Here is a 20,136-nt window from a genome sequence, read left to right as displayed (position 1 = left end):
TCCAAGTAGAGGTTGTTTTTGGGCCGTGTTTTTGGTGTCTTTTGTCAGGCTTTCTATTTTGTACGGATTTCTTTATGTCCCCCGGCCAAACTAAGAAAACGGTAAGGAATAGAATAGAAAGCGCGACAACTGAAACGCCTATAAAATACACGCCAAAAAACAGCAGGAGCCGAAACCTCTGCTCGGAGCCGAAACCTCTGCTTGGAGCACAGAGTGAGTGGTGCTGTCAGCTGGGTCTTACACTCAAGCGACTGGAACTTCAGTGGAAGATTGAAAAGCGTTTTTCCAGACGATGTTCCCGCCAGCTCCCCAAGTGTGCGCGCAAATTTACGGCGCTGACGGGAACCCTGTGAGCTCGTCGGTCTGACCTTCGCCCCGTGCCCCCCGCTTCACTCGACATTAGGGTAAAGCCGAAGAAGCCTCCGGAACACAACAAGCGGTAAAAGCGGCATTTTTCATACACTTCGGCTCTATCGGTCTATAAATATTTATCGTCACTACTTTACACAAAGCGCGCGCGCGCCGGGAGCGTAAAAAAATGAAAGGAGAAAATAAAAAGACTCGCGTAGCCCTCTAGTCTCGGCGGTGGCCTACTACCAAACGATCCGTCTCCGTTGTATTGTAGAGTTATTGTCTCGTCTTCCGTGCAGAAAAAAGCCTGTCTGGGTGCGCCGAGTATGACCGATGCGTTGCTTATGTTGGGGGCGCTCTTGTCTGCGCTCGCCAGATCTATACGTGCACATTATCCCTATGTAATAACAGGAGAGCGAGCCGACGCCGGGTCAGGATGGCGGGGACGTGGAGGGACGGGAGATTGAAAAACCCGCATGTATCATGTACTCTGTGCAATGCCCCCGCACTTCATGATATCGGAAGAACAAACGATCACGACTCGTCAGAGGCTAGGTGCGCCACTGCACCTCTTCGGTCTATAGGTTTGCATGTCGCTCGTACATGTATTATGCTAATCTCCAAGCAGAGGTTAGGCACCGGCTTGTTTTTGATGTTATTTTAAGGCATTGGGGAGGGAGGGGGATTGAAAAGCCTCTACGATCTACAGGTTTATTTGTCGACATGTCGGTAGTACTAGTATGCTAATCTCCAAGCAGAGGTTAGGCTCTGGCTGCGGTTATGCAGATCCTTACCCAATGGGTGATTGTAACTTTTAAAACTTCTTATAGAAAAGGCATACGGACGGTGTAAGATAATGATAATGGTGACAGGTGGAAAAAGAAACAATTTATTATAAGAACTGCTTCAAAATACAATCTTAACTTTTTGGCTAAACCATCCTAGCTGAGTTGCGGGGAGGTACTCTCCAAGCAGAGGTTAGGCGTTTTGAATATAGTCGTTTTTATCGGGCTTTCTCAGACGGTTTTGTCATTTTTCTTGAAGTACGCCAGTCAAGGTTTTGACACAGCAAGATAAAATACAAAATAGAAAACCCTATAGAAACGACAAAAAAACGTTTAAAAAACAGTCGGAGCATAACCTCTGCTTGGAGAGTACGAAGAGGTGTCGTGCTGTGCCCTTACCTAAAAGTGATCCTCATCATTACCAGGGAGAGAAAAGATGACAGACCAGTCCTAACCTTTTTACAGACCTTCCGTTAATTGTCTCCAACGATTATCACAGAAAGAGTTAACGAAAGATCGCATGCGGAGGCATTTAACCCGATCAATGAAGCCACTCTCTCGGCACAAAGTTGATCAAAACGTTCGGAAGACACGGCGAGAGAGAGTGGCGCGAACAAAAGACTCGGTCTCGCGATGTGTAGTCAGGCAGAACCGGCGGAACCGACGAGTCTATGCGGTTAGACTCATCACAGACTCCGTGGGTCGCAACATTACACCGGTCACTTTGTATTTGGGGAGAAGATACTCAAAATTGTAGTCTTCAATGGGAAGAAAACGCTGTTTTCGACAAGTATCTTAATAGCTATGTACGGGTGGGGATAGTCGCCAAAACATGTTTCAGTTTGACGCAAGGGTAGCAGCATTGCGCCGGTCACTTTGTATTTGGAGAGAAGACACTCAAAATTGTAGTCTTCAATAGATGTTCACGTCAAGTATCTCAATAACTAAACCCGTGGGTATATTGGCGTTTCAGATTTGTACATCTATCAAATCCAGCGTTTCGACGCTGAGTCGCAACATTACACCGGTCACTTTATATTTGGGGGAAAGACACTCAAAATTGTAGTCTTCAATAGATGTTCACGTCATGTATCTCAATAACTATGAACTCGTGGGGATGTTCGCGAACTTATGTTTCAGGCTTTCTTGTTCATCTGTCAATTCTAGCGTTTCCTTTTAGTATGAGGCCGGGTCGCAACATTACACCAGTCACTTTAGATTTGTGAAAGGGCACTCAAAATTGTGGTCTTCAATAGATCTTCACGTCAACTATGAACCCTGAGGAACCTGCCCGGAAATATGTTTCAGTCTTGTCTTGTACATCTGTCACTTATCAATTGATTCCTTTCCGTTTGACTCCGGATAGCAACATTACACCGGTCACTTTATATTTAGGGAGAAGACACTCAAAATTGTGGTCGTCATTAGATGTTTACGTCATGTATCTCAATAACTATGAACCCGTAGGGATGTTCGCGAAAATATGTTTCAGACTTCTTGTCTTGTACATCTGTAAAATCTAGCGTTTCCTTTTAGTATGACGCCGGGTCGCAACATTATCGGTCACTTTAGATTTGTGAAAGGGCACTCAAAATTGTGGTCTTCAATAGATGTTTACGTCAAGTTTCTCAATAACTATGAACCCGTAGGGATGTTCACGAAAATATGTTTCAGACTTCTTGTCTTGTACATCTGCAAAATCCAGTCTTTCCTCTCCGTTTGACGCCTCACATTTTACATCTGCTTGAGTGAACAGGTGTATCCAATGACAGATGAAATTCCGTCAGTCAGCACTGGTCAGACAGCGTAGAAAATCTTATTGCATCTCACCCTGAATCTCATTTGGGACGCCTACTCGGATATTATCCGATCGCCACAGATGTATGATTCTTAAAATCAGTTCATGGTCTTTTTATGCCCATGTAATATACTATCTAAGCAGAGGTTAGACTCCGACTGGCCTTTGACGTCTTTTTAGACGATAAGTAAAGCCTAAAGGACGTCAAAAACAGCCGGAGCCTTACCCTCTGCTTGCCGCTTGGAGATAAAATATCGCAGTGTCCACTTAACAAAAGAAAAGTAACTCTTTATTCATGTGATTCTTATCCATGAGATAAAAGCGCTGCTGGAAGTCTGTGAGGGACCATTCTACTATTAAGACTTGCACAGCCCTATCCGATTCTCCAGGTATATGTAGCTGTTGGGTTTCTTTCCAGGGCATTTTGCGGCGTTTTGCATCTTGCGTGTTTTCTAGAGAGTACGCGCTCTTTAAAGATGCCCACCTGGCGGTCCCTCTTAGATTTCTCAAGAAAAACGTACAAAACTCTGCCAAACACGCTCAAAAGAATCCCGACTGCTACATTTGCTAGCAGAGATGACACGAGCGGCTCTCCCACGATAAATTCCCACCACTCGGTCCTGTTGCTAGGAGACATTACCCGAGATAAATTTGCAGCCCCGCAACACTTGCTGGTGGGCATTTTATCTGATCACACACTTGAAACGGGCGCCGAAACTAGAAACGACGAGCTTGAGTACAAGCCATAGCTTACACTTCAGGGTTTTGGCTTCTGTTTTATGGTATTTACATGCCTTACCGCAGGCTTTCAGTTTCACCTATCGTGACATCTGAGGGTAGAGTCATCTTCGTGACATTTCAGCAATAGATATATATGGATAAAAAGATAGATAGATAGATACATAAATAGATTTATGGATAGATGAATGGATAGATAGATGGATGTATAGATCTGGATAGATAGATAGATAGATAGATGGGTGGATGGATAGATGGCTATCGAGACATCTGAGGGTAGAGTCATCTTCATGATATTTCACTAAAAAGGAGCAATAGACGTATATAGATAGATAGATAGGTAGATAAATGGATGTAAGGAAAGGCAGATAGATGGGTAGATACATGTTGATAAATGGCTAGGTTGGTAGAAAAACCAAGAAACAGATGTTTTTAAAGATCGTTAAAGAGAGATGCACTTGCTTGTGGACATTTTATCTGATCACACACTTGAAACGGGCGCCGAGGCGAGCTCGGGATCCAACCAGACTCCCCTTTATCATATTTACATGCCTTTCCGCCTGCTTTCATTTGTCGCGACGTCTTCCTGGTCTCAGGAACACAGACAGAAAGAAGTAAATAGATAAGGTAAGAAGTAATGGATGGATAAAAAGATACAGTACATCGATTAGATAGGAGGGGTAAGAATGAATAAATAGATAGCAATGGATGGATAGAAATAGAAAGCGTGATAGATAGAAAGATAAAGAAAGAAAGGAAATAAAAGTATTTTATGAATATGTCTTTGGCACAGGTGCCCGAGAATTACCCTCCGAGCAGAGGTTAGGCTTCGACCGTTTTTTGTGCGTTTTATCGGACTTTTTATTCTGTACCGTTTTCTTTATGGCCACGAGACAAGAAAACGGAACACAATAGAGAGTCCGATAAAAACGCCAAACCTCTGCTTGAAAAGTAGCATGAATGGTTTCATTCCATACGCAGTAAAACTAAAAGGCTGAAACACGTTGGAGACCCAGGTAACACCCGGAGGAAGCCAGCTGAGTGCGATCGACCGCCAGGTCAACACTTGCCACTTAGAGTAGAACTGATACACGCACGCTCGGGGAGAGGAGACAATTTCTGCGACATTTGTAGCAGGCTAGTTTTCCCGCGCTTTCCCCTGTGGGCACTCGTGGCGCGAAACTAGAGCCTAGGCTGTAAAGAGTGAGCGATGATTGCCCCTTGTGGACAGGTACTGGTGAGGAAAATATCACGTGCTGAGGTGGAAATGGTGTTTCCAGACTCCCATTGGAAAACCTGGTGACGTTTTACACTAGATGGTGAAGAGGAGATCTGATAACTTCCGCGGTTGGAGCTTTGGTCCCGACTGGCGCATTAGAAAGACTCGTGGGACGGAGTAACCCTTTTTGGGAGAAACGTGAAAACACGATAGGCACGGATCTAGCTGGGAAAATCCGCTAAATGAAATGTCGTTCTACTGCAGACAAGTGGCCGATTCTTCTGTCCAAGACATCCAAGAACAATAGTGAGAAGAATAGAGTGGATGATTGATTACCTTTAAAGGGTAACAGGTAAAAAGTAGGTCAATCATGAAAAACAGTAATTAATAAAAAGTGCCACGAAGAAATGTGATACAGAATCAATCATTTTTCTCTCGCGCGTTATTGGTTATGTCATCTTTACTCAAGGCAACAGACTTTCAGAAATAATCTTCAAGAAGATGTAAAAACTTTATACCACTGTCCCAGCTGCACTGTCCGCAGAATCGGAAGTTACTATTTTACCTTCTTACATCTGCTTGAAAAATTATTCACACCTGGTTGTGAGAATCGCCCGTACTTGTGAACACACGAGCCCACCTCCCTAAACCGCCTCACGGGTGTTGTTAATTAAGTGTCAATTAATTCGTACACAATATTTGACACCGTCTGTGTCCTTATCTGTTGTAAAATCTGTACCCCAAAAATCGTCACAAGAATTTGCAGAAAAGGAAAGTAACCATAACACGGAAAGCCACCTTGGCCTTTGTCTTCCCAAGACCTATCAAATTCTAGATTCTAAACATTGTCACCACCCATTCAAACCTTCATATGTTATGCTGACCACACATATTCGGAAATACAATTGTACACGCGCACACACACGCACAAACGCACACGCGCATATAAGACAATACCTCCATTTTCATTGAGGTAAAGATAGGAAGATACGACCCCCACTCCTTGTTACTTGAGGAATAGCGAAACGTCGACCCCACAGACAGACACAGTACTCCATTTCGGTAAAACTGACTATTCATTGCAACCAAAACACCTTAATAAAAAGGACGATTAATTTAACCCAATGACCTTTTAACAAGCACTGTCACGGAAGTAAAACAGCATAATTTACAAGTACCTCGTAAAACTCAATCACTCATCGTTAAGATGATTTCTTTCTTTCGCTACTGGACGAATCTTGAATCGCTCATTCGCTGTGTGAGTTTGGGGGTCCAATATAGGCGTGAATAGCACAATGATTTCTTCACGTTCGCTTGTGAAAACTTACAGCAATATGTGACACGCAGATAGATCTACAGCGCACATTTTTCATATTTTTATTCAAAAGGTTTGAATATCTGTAATACTAGTAGTTGGCATCGAGCGGCATAAATGACACAGGGTTACAAGGCCCTAGTGAAACATTGCGTCACATTTGCAATTCTGATGAATTATGGAGCAATCTTAATGGTCTAAATGTCTAAATTATAGACTTTATACGCCATTTCAGTATACAAACCGCGTCCGGCCAGACAAGCTTTCAATCAGTGTTCGGATGCTTCTCAAGTTGAACGTTTATTACAAATTTGCTCCACTGTACAATTACCAGTTTGCATTTAGAAGAGTGTTTCTCAAACCTCTTGTAAAAGACTGCTTCAAGTTCACCCACTGAGAAAACGGGCTACAATCTGTGAGACACAGAAACAGCTTGCGCCAACAGTTCCTGGCAATTCCCGTGTTTTTATATTCGTGCAGGGCGTACGGACAACTGCGCACACGGATAGTTGAGACGGGCTCGTACCTCCCACAGTTCGGTATGAATAACAAGAACACCCCCGGAGCTACCACAGGCCTTATCTTGTGATCAGAACTTAGCGAAGGTTCGTTTGCGTCTTTCATTCAAGTGTGTAGGGAAAAAAAGAAAGCTACCCTAACTTTAAGGCTACAAGCAGTACATCGGCGTGTTTTCTGCGTTGGCGGTTTTTATGACTTTCGTGGTGAGGATAATGTTGTTTTTTTTCTGGCCGGCCGACTCCCCTAGCGTACTATTGACTCTATTTGTCCAATTTCTACAATAAGACCACCGATCCACGTAGCCTGGTAGAGGCTAGTTATAATGATCTATAAGGTCCACTAGGAAAAGAAGAGAGAAGAAGCAATGAAAGATGAAAGACACAACAAAAGAAAAATAGAAAGTGAAAAGTCCAGTAAACCCAGTAGCCAAAGCAACTTTATAAAGTTTATTTGGGACCAGCTGAAACATCAACATCATCCTCATCATCGGCCTCCTCCTGTTTTACTATCCAATTCCAGTCATTCCAGTGATACTTTTTACGACTCTGAGTGGAAAAACAAATCATCAAGAAACTTCCTCGGCACAAGTCGCAAATACGTGGGAATCGGAAAAGGCGACGAATCTAAAGCATGTGTTGTTTTGTCTATGGGTCCACGAGCTTTTTAGATTATACTGCATGTCTGAAGTCTTACACCCAGCTCTTTGAGTTTGACTTTGGAGATAACTCCAGATAACTTTTATCATCAAATAACACTTTTGTCTCCGACTTTCCCAACATAAGTCTCAAATACGTTGAGATGCGGAAACGCCTTGAATTTGAAGCATGTTTTGATTTGTCTAGGTAACATTAAGGGTTTTAGGTTGTACTTTCCGTCTTTTAAAGATTTACCTCTCTTCGTCGTCAAATAAAACTTTCTTTTCTGCGATTTTGGTGTGAAAACAAATCATGTCAGCACAAGTCGCACATACGTGGGAATCAGGAAAAGGCGTCGAATGTATAACATGTCTTCAGTTGTTTTATAGCCCCGCTGTGCTCTGGGCGGGATCAGACAAACAAGCGGGTGTGAAACTTCCCCCCATCTGGTCGCGAGGCCCTAAAATAAACAACCGTCTGGTGTCATCCGCTAATCGGTACTGTAAATCGGAATTTAATGATGGTTGAGTCTATTAACGGATAATCCGACAGTCTGGGCCACTTGGCGAGTAGGTGCGAAGGAGTGTGATAGAGAGGGTTGGGCAAATAATCTATTCGTCAAGTAGATGTGTGGTGGTTTGTTTTTATTCGAATGGTAGAAGTTGAAGTACACTTCATTTGTTGATTGCACTGTGTATGTTATATACGTCAAAGATAGAAATACACTATTTAGTTATATAGAGTGCAGGTTCCCTCCCTTTAGACATAAGAGTAGCAATGACAAATTCATATTCCCCATGCGTTTTGACAAACCAATGAGCTTTCATCTTTGGACAAACCGACCATAGCTAAACCCATACAGTCCAACATTTTCACCTTTTGCTTTTTGCTTTACCAAGAAGCGAGAAGTAGCTGAACTTCTGTGTTACTAGATCTGTGATGTTTTATATACATGTCTTGTCTTTGTTGTGACCTGTACTTCGCTTGTCGGGGCAAAAATGTACAATAAAGGCCTTAAAACAATAAAAACAATAAAAACAAACAATAAGTACATTGTGTAGAATTTATATGTAGTACTACTCATGGTCCTGCGAGACCGACGAGTGCCTTTACAAAGGCCTTCATTAATTCATACAGATGTTACCATGAAAGTTAGTTAATTTATCCGTAATCATACGGATGGTTTTGCAGCCTTTGGAATGCCGATCTAGCAGAGGCGGCATGACGCAACATTACAAGGGAGGTTCTGCGAAACGCTACAAGAACACTTGCAAAACAAGCCGTAACTTGGATCTTACTTTGATACGCCCTTTTGCGACATAAGTTGTAAGAGTTCAAAGCGGTAGAAAAGGAAACAGAACGCCGCATAAAAGAAGCATAAAAGCAAGCCGAAACCACGCATCCGTTCGGTGATACATTTTGTAATAGAAAGCAATCAAAAAGCAATAAAACCTTTTTGCACAACAATAATACAACGTACAGCGTATGATATCTTCTGATACATAGGCATACATTTTACGAAAGCAATCTACCTCACAAAAAGGCTGTGTACTGTGGGGTAATAATAACATACTTTTACAGATATTGGTTTCGGAATTTTCTTATAGCCTTCCTTCCAATACGTACAATGCATAATAATATCAATATCACATGGGGTCAGAGGTTTACTACCGGCCAGCGAACTATATATTATTATTGTTGTATTCACAACCCATCGTATAACGGCGTCACGTCTTCTAGATCTGGACTGTGTTTTTATTACCGTGCTACTGAGAATGATTTCCCCTGATAACACCGTGCAGGATCTGAACGCGTGTCAGCTACTGTCAACATGTTCAAATAGCACAGATCATTATTGTAACATAGTTGTAATGTTGGTCGTGAATTCTGATATCCTGATTTCTACTTCTGTGGTAGATCTTGTATAGTGCCTTTGTCACCAGGGATAGCCATTTGAAACAGCTACTGAGAAAGATTTCCCCTGGCATCACCGAACAGGATCTGAACGCGTACCAGATACTGTCAACATGTTCAAATAGAACAGATTGTAATTGTAATATAGTTGTAACGCTGACAGTGAATTCTGATGTCCTGTTTTCTACTGCTGTAGTGGATCTAGTATATTGCCTTTGTCTCCAGGGATAGCCATTTGAAACAGCTACTAGTAGAGCAGAGTTGGTTGTATTGCAGTAGGCATTTTACAGTCGAGGCAATAAAATTAAATTAAATTGCATTGAATAAAATGAAAACACAACCGGTATAATTGCCCCAGGGATCATACCATAAACCGACGCCACCCCTTTGCTCTTTGCTCCTGTGGTGCAACAAATGCAGTCTTTACAAGTCTAACTAAGCTGGCTATCATGGATAAAGAGAGAATGATTTGATTGGGGAGTTTGGCCAACATAGGGCTTCATTTTCCTACGAAGTTATCATAACCCTTATCACAACGTTACATAACGCTGACCACGGTCTCTCTCTGTAGATCTATCCACCCAATTTTTGCCGAATTCCACTATCCATGACCCCCTTAGGGAAGCCTGGTGGAAGCCTCCATGAAGTATGTTCTTTATAGGTTTGTGTTAGTAATATTGTCATACTTTCTCCCAATCGGGAAATATGACAAATAATAGCATTTTACAGTGTTTCCAGTATCTTCTGTCTTTCATTTCTCGAATAATGTTTATCAAAACTATGATCATTTTTTATCAGTATAAAAAGAGGAGGAGGAAGGCCTAGTAGGCTTCTTCCATCTCGCTGCACGTGTTGTTTATTTATAAATATATCATGTCATACCATTTCTTCTTGTGCAAATAAATAAACAAAGCTGGGCTTAACACCGCTGCCTAGGGTGTCACGCCTTCATGTAAGCCAAATAAGGTGAAATCGGAGAAGTGGATCGCTTGTTGATATCATATCACGATAAAGCCCAGTAATAATTGAGATACATGTACATCAATTTTCGACTTCTCCTCCCACCTGCCGTAACCATACCTCGTCCCCAGAGCAGGTTCTGACACAGATCGGGTTTCCAGCATGTAATAACCTCGTCCCCAGAGTTCGTGTATCCGGTATCCGGCCCGTAACTCGGCCGAACGGCGGACTGTAGAAATTAATGTCACACCTGACCGCGCGGCCGTGGCCTCGGGTCGGGAAAGGGCGTTTAATACCACTGAAGAAGAGTCATATTTGGTGAGGGGGTCAGGTGCGGCAGAAGTGGCACACATCTGTATGATGGGGCGAAAGGAAATTTATTTTGTGGATGACGTCATTTGTACATTGATGTGGGTCTTTGGGGTTCATACCAAACGAGAAAGATTCCCAAACTCTTTCGATTGATGATAACAGCATTGTGGTAAGTATGGCGATAGAAACGTTAAATTTTACCCCTAAATTCAATGGAAAAGATTTTGATACATCACTAGAGCTGGTATACGTACGCTATGTTCTCTATTCTATTCTATTCTATTCTATTCTCTAGATTTCTATTCTATTCTAACGTTGCCATTCGCCGCCTCTCCATCATGTCCATTTTTTTTTAGTGAAGCGTATTTTTAGTTGGCCGTTTGTTTTTCTTCACACTATCGCCTCAAATTTTGCTGCCTCCTGTGACTGTGATCCAGAAACTCTCGTGTTTGTGCTGTGACGGATGCTGGAGCGGAGTAAACCGTGCCGGTAATGTGAGTCGTCCGGGCGAGACGTCAGTCATTTTGCGGCAGATGAGCCGACAAAGGTCGCGAAAGGTCGGCGTCAGCGCGCAAACACCGGAGCACAAGGGTCGGTTTATTTTCTTAATGAACTCAAATGGCAAATTCAGATGCTAGTAACATTACATATTGATAAGTGATTACCCCTGCATTGTACATGCAATTGAATGTGTGCGAAAATGCCTAAATTTCACCAATAGTTCCATATATTATTAAGGCGATACATCTCATGGAATGATTGTTATGTAGCAGAACATCCTATGCGCATATCGAACGTAGTTCTAAATGCAAGATTCGAAAGGGGTTCGAAAGTTCGATTTTGTGAAAGTTAGATTTTGGCAAATGAAATGCAACTTTATTTTGCCCCATAGTCTAAGCTTTTTTTGAGATATCCATATGGTGGATTTCAGGTTATTCCCAAGTTTAGTTGACGAAATGATGATGTTTCTTGTTCATCGTTTGGAGAAGAAGAAACTGAGTATGTAACCCAAGTTCCGTGAAGGTTGTTGATACATTTGTGTACGGGCCAGACGCGGGATGACCTCCTATCTGGCCGCCACCCGTTGAGGACAGTCGGGGTCACATCGGGTCAACGCCAGTCCAGATGGAGCAGGTCTGGTCGCCATGGCAACAGAGGACAGCTGATGCAGGGGGTAATGACCTCAGCTTGGTGCCTTCGATGTAGGTCACATACGGCAGACAATGCGGGCTAGCACAAGGTTTCGTCTTCAGGACTGGAATACTAGTACCACCTGCATGTAGAGGTTAGTGCAGGTGAAGTTGGAGTTTTGCAGGTGTTACTGATGTCTGTTTACACATTACCTGCACTGGTCCACTAGCTGTTTCTCTCTTCCCTTCTCTTCATGCCTTTCACAATTCCGCATTGTAAATCATGTTGTACACCATGTTCAATATGCTTTTTCGTGTTTATATTCCTTGAAAAGTGCGGCAGGTAACTTGTCAGAGAACTCACAATTACCTGAAGGCCAAAGCAGCTATTGGCAGGATGTGCTTGTCAATAATTTCCCCGCTAGGTACAAGAACATCCGTGGCGTCACCTGGATCTTGTCCGTTCTGACTTCTTTTTGTACACAAATATCAAACACGACTGTCTACATCTCGGAATGTTTCTTTTCCCAAACCCAACTTGATCCCTAATCATGATAAGAACCTTTCAACCATCGTTATCAGAAGTGAGATCTACGTATAGTTTATCTGTCCGTCTCTAGTTTGTCATACACCATAGACTTATGGATACGTTTGTACTAAATTGTCGATATACGCGAAAAAGCAACATATGATTTTGGAAACGGTCAATAGTACATGTACAATGATTTTGGATACCAAACGTTTTACAAAATCATATCCAGTTGCTTGAGCAACTGCTTTTGGGCGTATCTTATTAACTGAATGTCTAACCTTCATCGACACATTTGTAGATATGTTTATTGTCCAGCTTTGCGATTTTACTAGTGCGATATTTCAAAGTGCATTCTACATAAATACAGGGCTGGTTAAAGTTTAGAGAAAATATCGTCCTTGGAAGCGTCACGGTTTGAATACGTCATCAGGCCTGCTTTACTATCAGCAGATCGAGTAGTTGTTTCCTATATACATGTACACATCCCTGTAGTTCCTATATACATGTACACATCCCTGTAGTTCCCATACACCTGAAGTCTGTAGAGACTCTGTAAACAGTCTTTGTCACAGGAAATACACGAGCATTGAAGTCGCCGACTAATGGAGGGAAGTTCTTTACAATAGGCATGTCAAACCTACCCCCTTCCCGCATTAGAACTAAGCGGCCCGCGGGGCCGTAAATGTTTTTAAGAAAATCTTAAAAATCAACCGCTTGAATAATGCCAATCAAAATCGTTGTCTATAATCTATGGAATGTTGACTACGATACTATCTGATTTTTAGTTGACAATATCCATATAATAAGGAGCTAAAAATCATAAAAGTTGGAGATACAGCCGGAAAAATGCCCCGTTTTGACGCCGCGCGCGCGGCACGCTATTTCGAAGGCCGCCCGGCGGAGATGCAATTTTCAACTCAAAAGCCACAAGCCGCCGTGCATCGGAGAACTCTGGGAATGATTCCAGGTGAAAGGGCAGAGATCAAGGTTCACTCCAGTGGTTGCACAATTTTGCTACGTCATTCCTGGCGGAAGTTATGGGCCAGAGTAGGGAAACCTCCGAAAGTAAGTGGATATTTTTGCCATTTTTCTTGAATTTAGCAATTTTGTTCATACACAGTGACAAATATAGATATATTGCGATCATCATGGTGTAGTTTCTGTTTCTATTTACGCGAGTTTGGCTTGTGGCTTTAGCGATGCGATTTGAGAGTTTTTTTAGGCAGCCCGCGCACGGCCGTGGAGGGGGAGGGGGGCGTGACATCACGGACGTCCGCGGACATTGTCTGCGCTATAAATTCAACATATTATCATAAATTCTGCGCTATTTGACCGCAGAATGGCAGTATATTTTATGTATTGTGTAGAATACCTTTCATAACCGATGATGTGGCATATTTTGTAACAAAAAAAAAACGTTTCACTATCGTAAATAATATGTTGCGTGCAGACACGTTATCGCCATGCTCAATCGGAATTTGTCAGTTGCATGGTATTAATTTCGAGATCATTTTTAATTTTCTAGTTGACACAAAAGGGACATATCCTGGGCAGATAAGCGGAAACAGCAAAATAGAGACTTGTCAAAACTGCTCACCAGAGACAAGGCTGCAGACACCGAGACAACAGATCAAGTTTAGACACGACATGTTTGGAGTTGCAATAATTGGTGACGAACATTGAAAGTTATTTGATCTTATTCTTTGTTATTGTTTTGATTTTTAAAGAAGAAAAGCTAAGTTAAGAGAAACTGAATAGAAAAGCAACCTACTAATAATAATCAGAAAGTTACTTGAACTAAACAGTTATTTTTTAGAATGGGTAAAACATGTATGCATACTAATTAGCACTTACTATTCATCATCATTACTATTACTAATGTCATTAATTACGATGTTAATTAGGACAACTGCTAATTAAGCATTTGATTGTTAAAAGTTCTTTAAAGTAACATGCAATTTACATCTGTACAACCCATTTAAGTATGCCTACAACATAAATGTGATTAAAAGCCAATGTGTGGATAGTTTTCACCATATATGTATCATTAGCATATTGCTAATTAGCATAAATTCTTAATTATTTATTGATGTTCCTAAAAGTGTGGATACATTCCTGTACTTACGTCAACATGCAATATAGGTTAGCACTGTCTATTTTTATTTCAGGGAATATGTAATTCAAATATGGACAAGTGATACAATTACATGTTTTGTTGGAAGTACTTTAGGGTAATAACCCTCATTTGCATATTTTGTAATCAATAAAAACTATAAAAATACTTCATTTTTTAATGATTAGTCTTACTTTGAATTAGAAACGTGAAGTTCTTTCTTAAGCTTGTAGCATGTTTAAGAAATGCAGATTAATTGAATGGTACTATTGTGGATGAGTAGATTAATTAGGGTTAATTAGGATTAATTAATACAAAGTAATGATAAAATGTCGAGAAAACAATATTATAGTCTGTCCAGTAACATTATCTTCATGTGCTGAAAATTTGAAGAACATTTGTTAAAGCGTTTGGAAGATACATTAAAAAGTGTGTAAATAACTGTGTGCTTGTTGTCATTTTCGGTGCCATGTCGAGGTCAACTGTTCCCATAGGGCTAATAGATAAGCCTCTTCTAATGAAAACGTCCAACTTTTCAACTTTGAAAAATTCTAGAAAATTTCAACATTGTCGGATTTCAACACAATAAAAAGCATTGTAATCAGAAGAATCTGATCTGTAATTTGAAAGCAGTTTCAGCAACTTTAACCTTAACCAAAATTTTGGTGTGACATGCCTATTTACAACTTTGAAGTTGATTTTGTTTCTGGGCGAGCGATCAGAGCGGTTTGGTGACGCCCGACCCGCATGTGCAAACACAAACACGTGTACACCTGCCTGGGCGTGCTGGGACGGAAGCTGGGCCCGGTGCGGAATCTAAATTATATACTGTACGCACCACTAACCACGGCTCGGGGTGGGCATTGTTAGGAAAACACCATGGTCACATTGATGCTGACTTTTTATATGAAACAAAGAAAGACAGACAAAAACAACCAAAAAGAAAAAAGGGAGAGGTAATAGTAGAAGTACTAGGCTTCCATCTTAGGAAGGAAAGAATGAATGAATGAATGAATGAATGAATGAAAGAAAGAACAATGAATGAAAGAAAGAAAGAAAAGGGAAGGAAGTAGAGGCGGTAGATAGAACGAATAATCTAAATGTGTGCATGAATGAATGAATGAATGAAGAAAGATACATCATACACCACAGTGCTCACACACCTGAACATGTAAGTAACAAGTTGTCAAAACCCAGGAAGTCACTTTGAAAGAGACTGGAGACGAGATAAAATTGGTGTATGTCACGTCAAAGCCTTTATTTGTTGTTTTTCCTTTCTTCGAAACGCAGGAGTAAAAGGCTATTGTCAACGGTTGTCACATTGTCATGATTGTGTTCTCTGTTCTTTTCTTGTTACATCATTTTGGTTATCTCTTAATTTTTCATCTAAAATCTTAATTTGGCGGGGGGGGCGAAACTCTTTGTTGCTGTCACTTTAGGGTCTTCAAAGGATATTTTCAATAGAATTAAGATCAAGTGGCTTTACAGTAGTCTTAAAGCAGACATGTCAGCTGGATGATAAAAGAGAAGAATTTGGCCAAATAAGACCAAATAAGTTTCCATGGGATTTCAGTCGTCAGTCTTTCGCAGTCTATCCGGCTACCACCGGCCGGTCAGTTCACTACTAGACCTCTAAAATCCCCGTATTACTCAACTATAACGCCAAGCGGGAGTCTGGTAGAGACTAGCTTTCATGATTACAGGCCCGACACAGAATAGAACTGAAGAATTGATCAAACTGCACGGGACGGAGGTCGGCCCCTCAGCGACGCGTAGCGGGGAGAGACACGGGACCCGGCGGGTCGGGCTGGGGCGGCCGTCTGGTCACGCTCCGCTGCGGGTCTAGCGCTAAAAAAGTTATCGTGAGACTGAGAGCCTAGCCTGTGTGATAGATATTTTTGAGATCGGGCTGGGGTCTGGTATCGAGGCTAGTGATAGCCTGGATGTAGCCTGGATGCAAAGCCCGATGTCTTTGAGATCGGGCTGGGGTCTGGTCTCCAGGCTAATCTGGATGCGGCTTGCAAGACTGTCCCCAGGGTATACATCCCAACTCCTCGGCTCTCGAGCCAACAGCCGGGCTTTAGAGCCAACATATCCCCAAGGAAATTCTACAGCAGGTCCCCCTGAGTTAGCCTCCATAGAGAGCCTGCTATGGAGGCTACCCCTGAGTTGACCCATGCACGATAGATACTATAGAGATGGGTCAGGGGTCTGGTATCCAGGCTACGTGAGAGTCAACCTCCGTGTCAATGTCTCCATTGATAATTCCATTGCTTCAATATGTCACACGATATGAGCATCAAAATAACTTTTCATGTAGCGTCGAATGGTCTAGTAGCTAGGCTAGTGTTCATGAGACCGAGAGGTCACGAGTTCGATTACTTGCCTTCCCGGCTAGACGTTGTACCTGGGAAACGATATTCCTCACTCAGCCCTGTGTTGGGGAGGTAAACGACGGAAAGGGGTAGGCTCTGGATGTACGATGAACTTGACTGCTAACACCGCGACCTAAATTTTTCTTTAGTATTTGACGAAATGCCCTTTGATAGACAGTAATGCGCACTTCACAGGAAAAATTAAATTTACGCGAACTTAAATGGATTTACAGTAGATGCAGAAATCTTCGCCGTAGTTAAATGTTCGCGGCTATCTCGAACTAGCCTCTACCAGGCTTCGTGGTTTGGTGGTCTAATTGTAGAAACTGTGGTTTGGAGAATGTCCCTACTCGACCGGCTGACTCCCCTAGCGTACTGTATTTACTCTATTTGACCAATTTCTACAATTAGACCGCCAAACCACGAAGCCTGGTAGAGGCTAATCTCGAACACTCCATTTTCCCGCTAACGCGAAACTTAAGTACCCGCGAACTTAAGTATGCTATCTTTTTTTTTGTGACTTAGAAGAATGTCAACTAGCCTGGGATCCCGTCTTGTTATCAATCGTAAGAAACGCTGTTTCCTTGACATTGTACTAAATGTGAATTTCGTCGCATTTCGGTTTGCTGCAAATTGCGCAATTTCGTGACCTACAACCTCCCTCATACATATCAGGTCATGTCAAACCCGCTATGTCAAACGTTATTCATTTGACGGATAGGACGTAATGCGTACTTGACTGTCTGCCAGTTGTGCAACTCTTGAACGCTTGAAATCTTACATACTGTGAATGTAAAATACAGTAGTTCTTTCGCAGATAAAATGTAATGCGCATTTGACATATCTTATTAATTTGTGTGTGCTGGTAGCGGTCTTTCGGAACAACTTAAAATAGCATCGCAAATGGACCATAAACATAATCTAGACGTAAGAAATGCCTCCAATGATCGTAAAAGCCCATTTACTACACGCTCCTGTATTAGACAGATTGGCTTTATATAGCTGTAGTTATGACAAAATTTGTACTATTTTGATTTGGTTTGCTTGGCGGACAAGCAAGGGCTGCCCATGCCACCTAGTCAGATCAGATGCTATTATTAAGGGCTAGCCCTGGTAACTGTACAGTCAACAATACAAATGTTGTAATAGCTAAAAGTGGATCTGAATAAAGTCAAAGTCAAACAAAAGACTTATTGCGCTCACCGATACATACATATGAGGTTTGGTTTAAGGACGTACAATTGTTGTGAAATAGAGTTATTATTATTACATTCCTCTCTTCTGGAATTTGTCACAATTTATGGGCTTTTCAATTATTTTCTTATATATACGCTTAAACGGGTCTTAAAAATACCCTGCCTGGTCTCCAGTTGCGTCCCGTAAAGTTTTCCAGAGTCTGAGTTTACAGAAACTCCTCTGACCCGTTTCCTGGGTGAACTGGTACAGCCAATGCCCCAAGTGTAGCGCCTTGTGCTGAGAGATGTCTTTATTTTCCACCCACCCTCAGAGTTCTGCCAGGTGGAAACTTTCACTAGCAATCTGCGGTCCGCTTCTTCATGTCTTAATATTAGCGCCTCAGAAAATTGCCAAATTTGCCGAAAATCCATTTGCGGACCGACCTTTTCAAAACGTTTCTTTGTAAAACGCCTATTGTGAAAAAACGTTTATTGTGAAACGCCTCTCGATGCTATCTGGGACGGCGCTTACCGTGACAATGTGGTAAATTGCGCGGCACATTTTGCCTTGGCTGGGAACAGGCGACAATGGGAAGAGATACAAGAAAATTAGCCTCTAGGCGCGCTATTGCATTTGTCGGCCTGTGGGTCCGCCACTTATCCCGGCGAAAACCGGCAATTTGCGTCCTTCCGTAACTGAGTGGCCAGATTGTCGGCCTTTGTTGGCTACAATCACAACCGTTTGTATCCCTTTGTCTCGCTAAGTGTGGGCCGTCCGTCATGTCACCACCATTGTCGGATCTGGAGCTGCTTTCCGTTCACTGTAGACTCCATGGTAACAGCACACTTCCACCTGACTTCGTTAGAGCAATTTTCAGTTTCGCAGGCAGAAATGGGTTTTGCTGAGTACGCATTTTGTTCAACCCACCACAGGGAAATAGCTGTTATCAGTTTATTGGAAGAAAGCATAAAGGTCACGAACTTGCATTAAAAAGATCAAGTAAATACATTCTGTCAAGCACTCAAACTACGTCCAAACTGCCAAGAAAAATTAAAAACTTTTAAGACATGCCAAAGTACAATACACATGTATACATCAACGCGCAGACTTATTTCTTTCTAATATGTCATCTTCAATTTCTTTAGAAAGGTTAACTTGACGGAACTTACCGACTCTGGGAGACATTTTGACATTAGACATTTCTCCTACTAACTAAAGTTTGGTTCATATCCTGATAAAAGAATGTAGAGCACTTTTTGAGGCCGTAAAGGGCAGTGGCCGGGGTTATCCACTGTGTCTGGAGCAAGGTATTGGAAGGTGGAGCATATACCTGTCCTTCCACCGCCTTTTACTTCCCCAATCAAAGTCAGGTACCCGTTTTCACGCCTGGGTGGAGTGAGGAACAACATTTAATAGTGGCGTGTCAGAGAATTCGAACCCAGGACCTGGGCCCAAACCCACGTAGTTACGCCAACATCACGCCACCTTCACCTTTCGCCTGGCTCTGTCTGTCCCTTCTCAGCATCCAGACTGAGCCACTTTTTGAGTTGCCATAACTTGTAATTGGGTGAGTGCATTTTATGGTGCAATCTGTCTCAAAGTCAACGTCAAGGACTGGTCAATGACTTACTGAATTGAACGATTTCACCGCTCAGACACATAAAGGGACCCTATTTTGAAGGGCAAGGCTGCGGCGGTGTGGGAAAATCTGTATAAACACGTCTCCACAAGCCACATCACTGTGACAAAGTGCTCAACAGAGAAGGATAAGTCATACTCCACTGTGCTGCAGTGTCTAACTGTAGTCAGGTACCTATTTTTACACCTGTGGAGTGAGAAAAGTCATGTTGAATGCCTTTCCCCAGGTCACAACATTGGTGGCAAATCAGAGGATTCGAACCCAGGACCTCTGGGTTCTGGGCCCCAAACCCTACCTGTTACGCCATTACGACGCCACCTTTTTACCTCAGTAGTAACTAGGCTCTCTTCATCACTTCCCGGCATCTTGACTGAGCAACTGTCTCAAGTTGTAGTATTAGTAACTTGTATTGGGTTAGTGCATTTTATGGTGTGAAATCTCTCAAAAGTCACTGAGGCGGTCAATGACTTACTAAAGTGAACGATTTCACCGCCTAGACACATAAAGGGACCCTATCATGAAGGGCAAGGCTGCAGCAGTGTGGGAAAATCTGTATAAACACGTCTCCACAAGCCACATCACTGTGACAAAGTGCTCAACAGAGAAGGATAAGTCATACTCCACT

General features: G+C 42.2%; 1 long non-coding RNA gene across 1 annotated transcript; it reads left to right on the top strand.

The window, feature by feature from the left end:
* The first annotated feature begins 12,827 nt into the window (after positions 1–12,827).
* LOC118420257 lies at positions 12,828–13,923 on the top strand. Its single transcript, XR_004831718.1, has 2 exons — positions 12,828–13,273; positions 13,734–13,923. It is a non-coding gene; the product is annotated as an uncharacterized LOC118420257 (long non-coding RNA).
* The last annotated feature ends 6,213 nt before the right edge of the window (positions 13,924–20,136 follow it).

This window comes from Branchiostoma floridae, chromosome 7, assembly GCF_000003815.2.
Source record: "Branchiostoma floridae strain S238N-H82 chromosome 7, Bfl_VNyyK, whole genome shotgun sequence".
Lineage (NCBI taxonomy): Eukaryota > Metazoa > Chordata > Leptocardii > Amphioxiformes > Branchiostomatidae > Branchiostoma > Branchiostoma floridae.
This window is presented reverse-complemented; position numbering and strand designations above follow the sequence as displayed.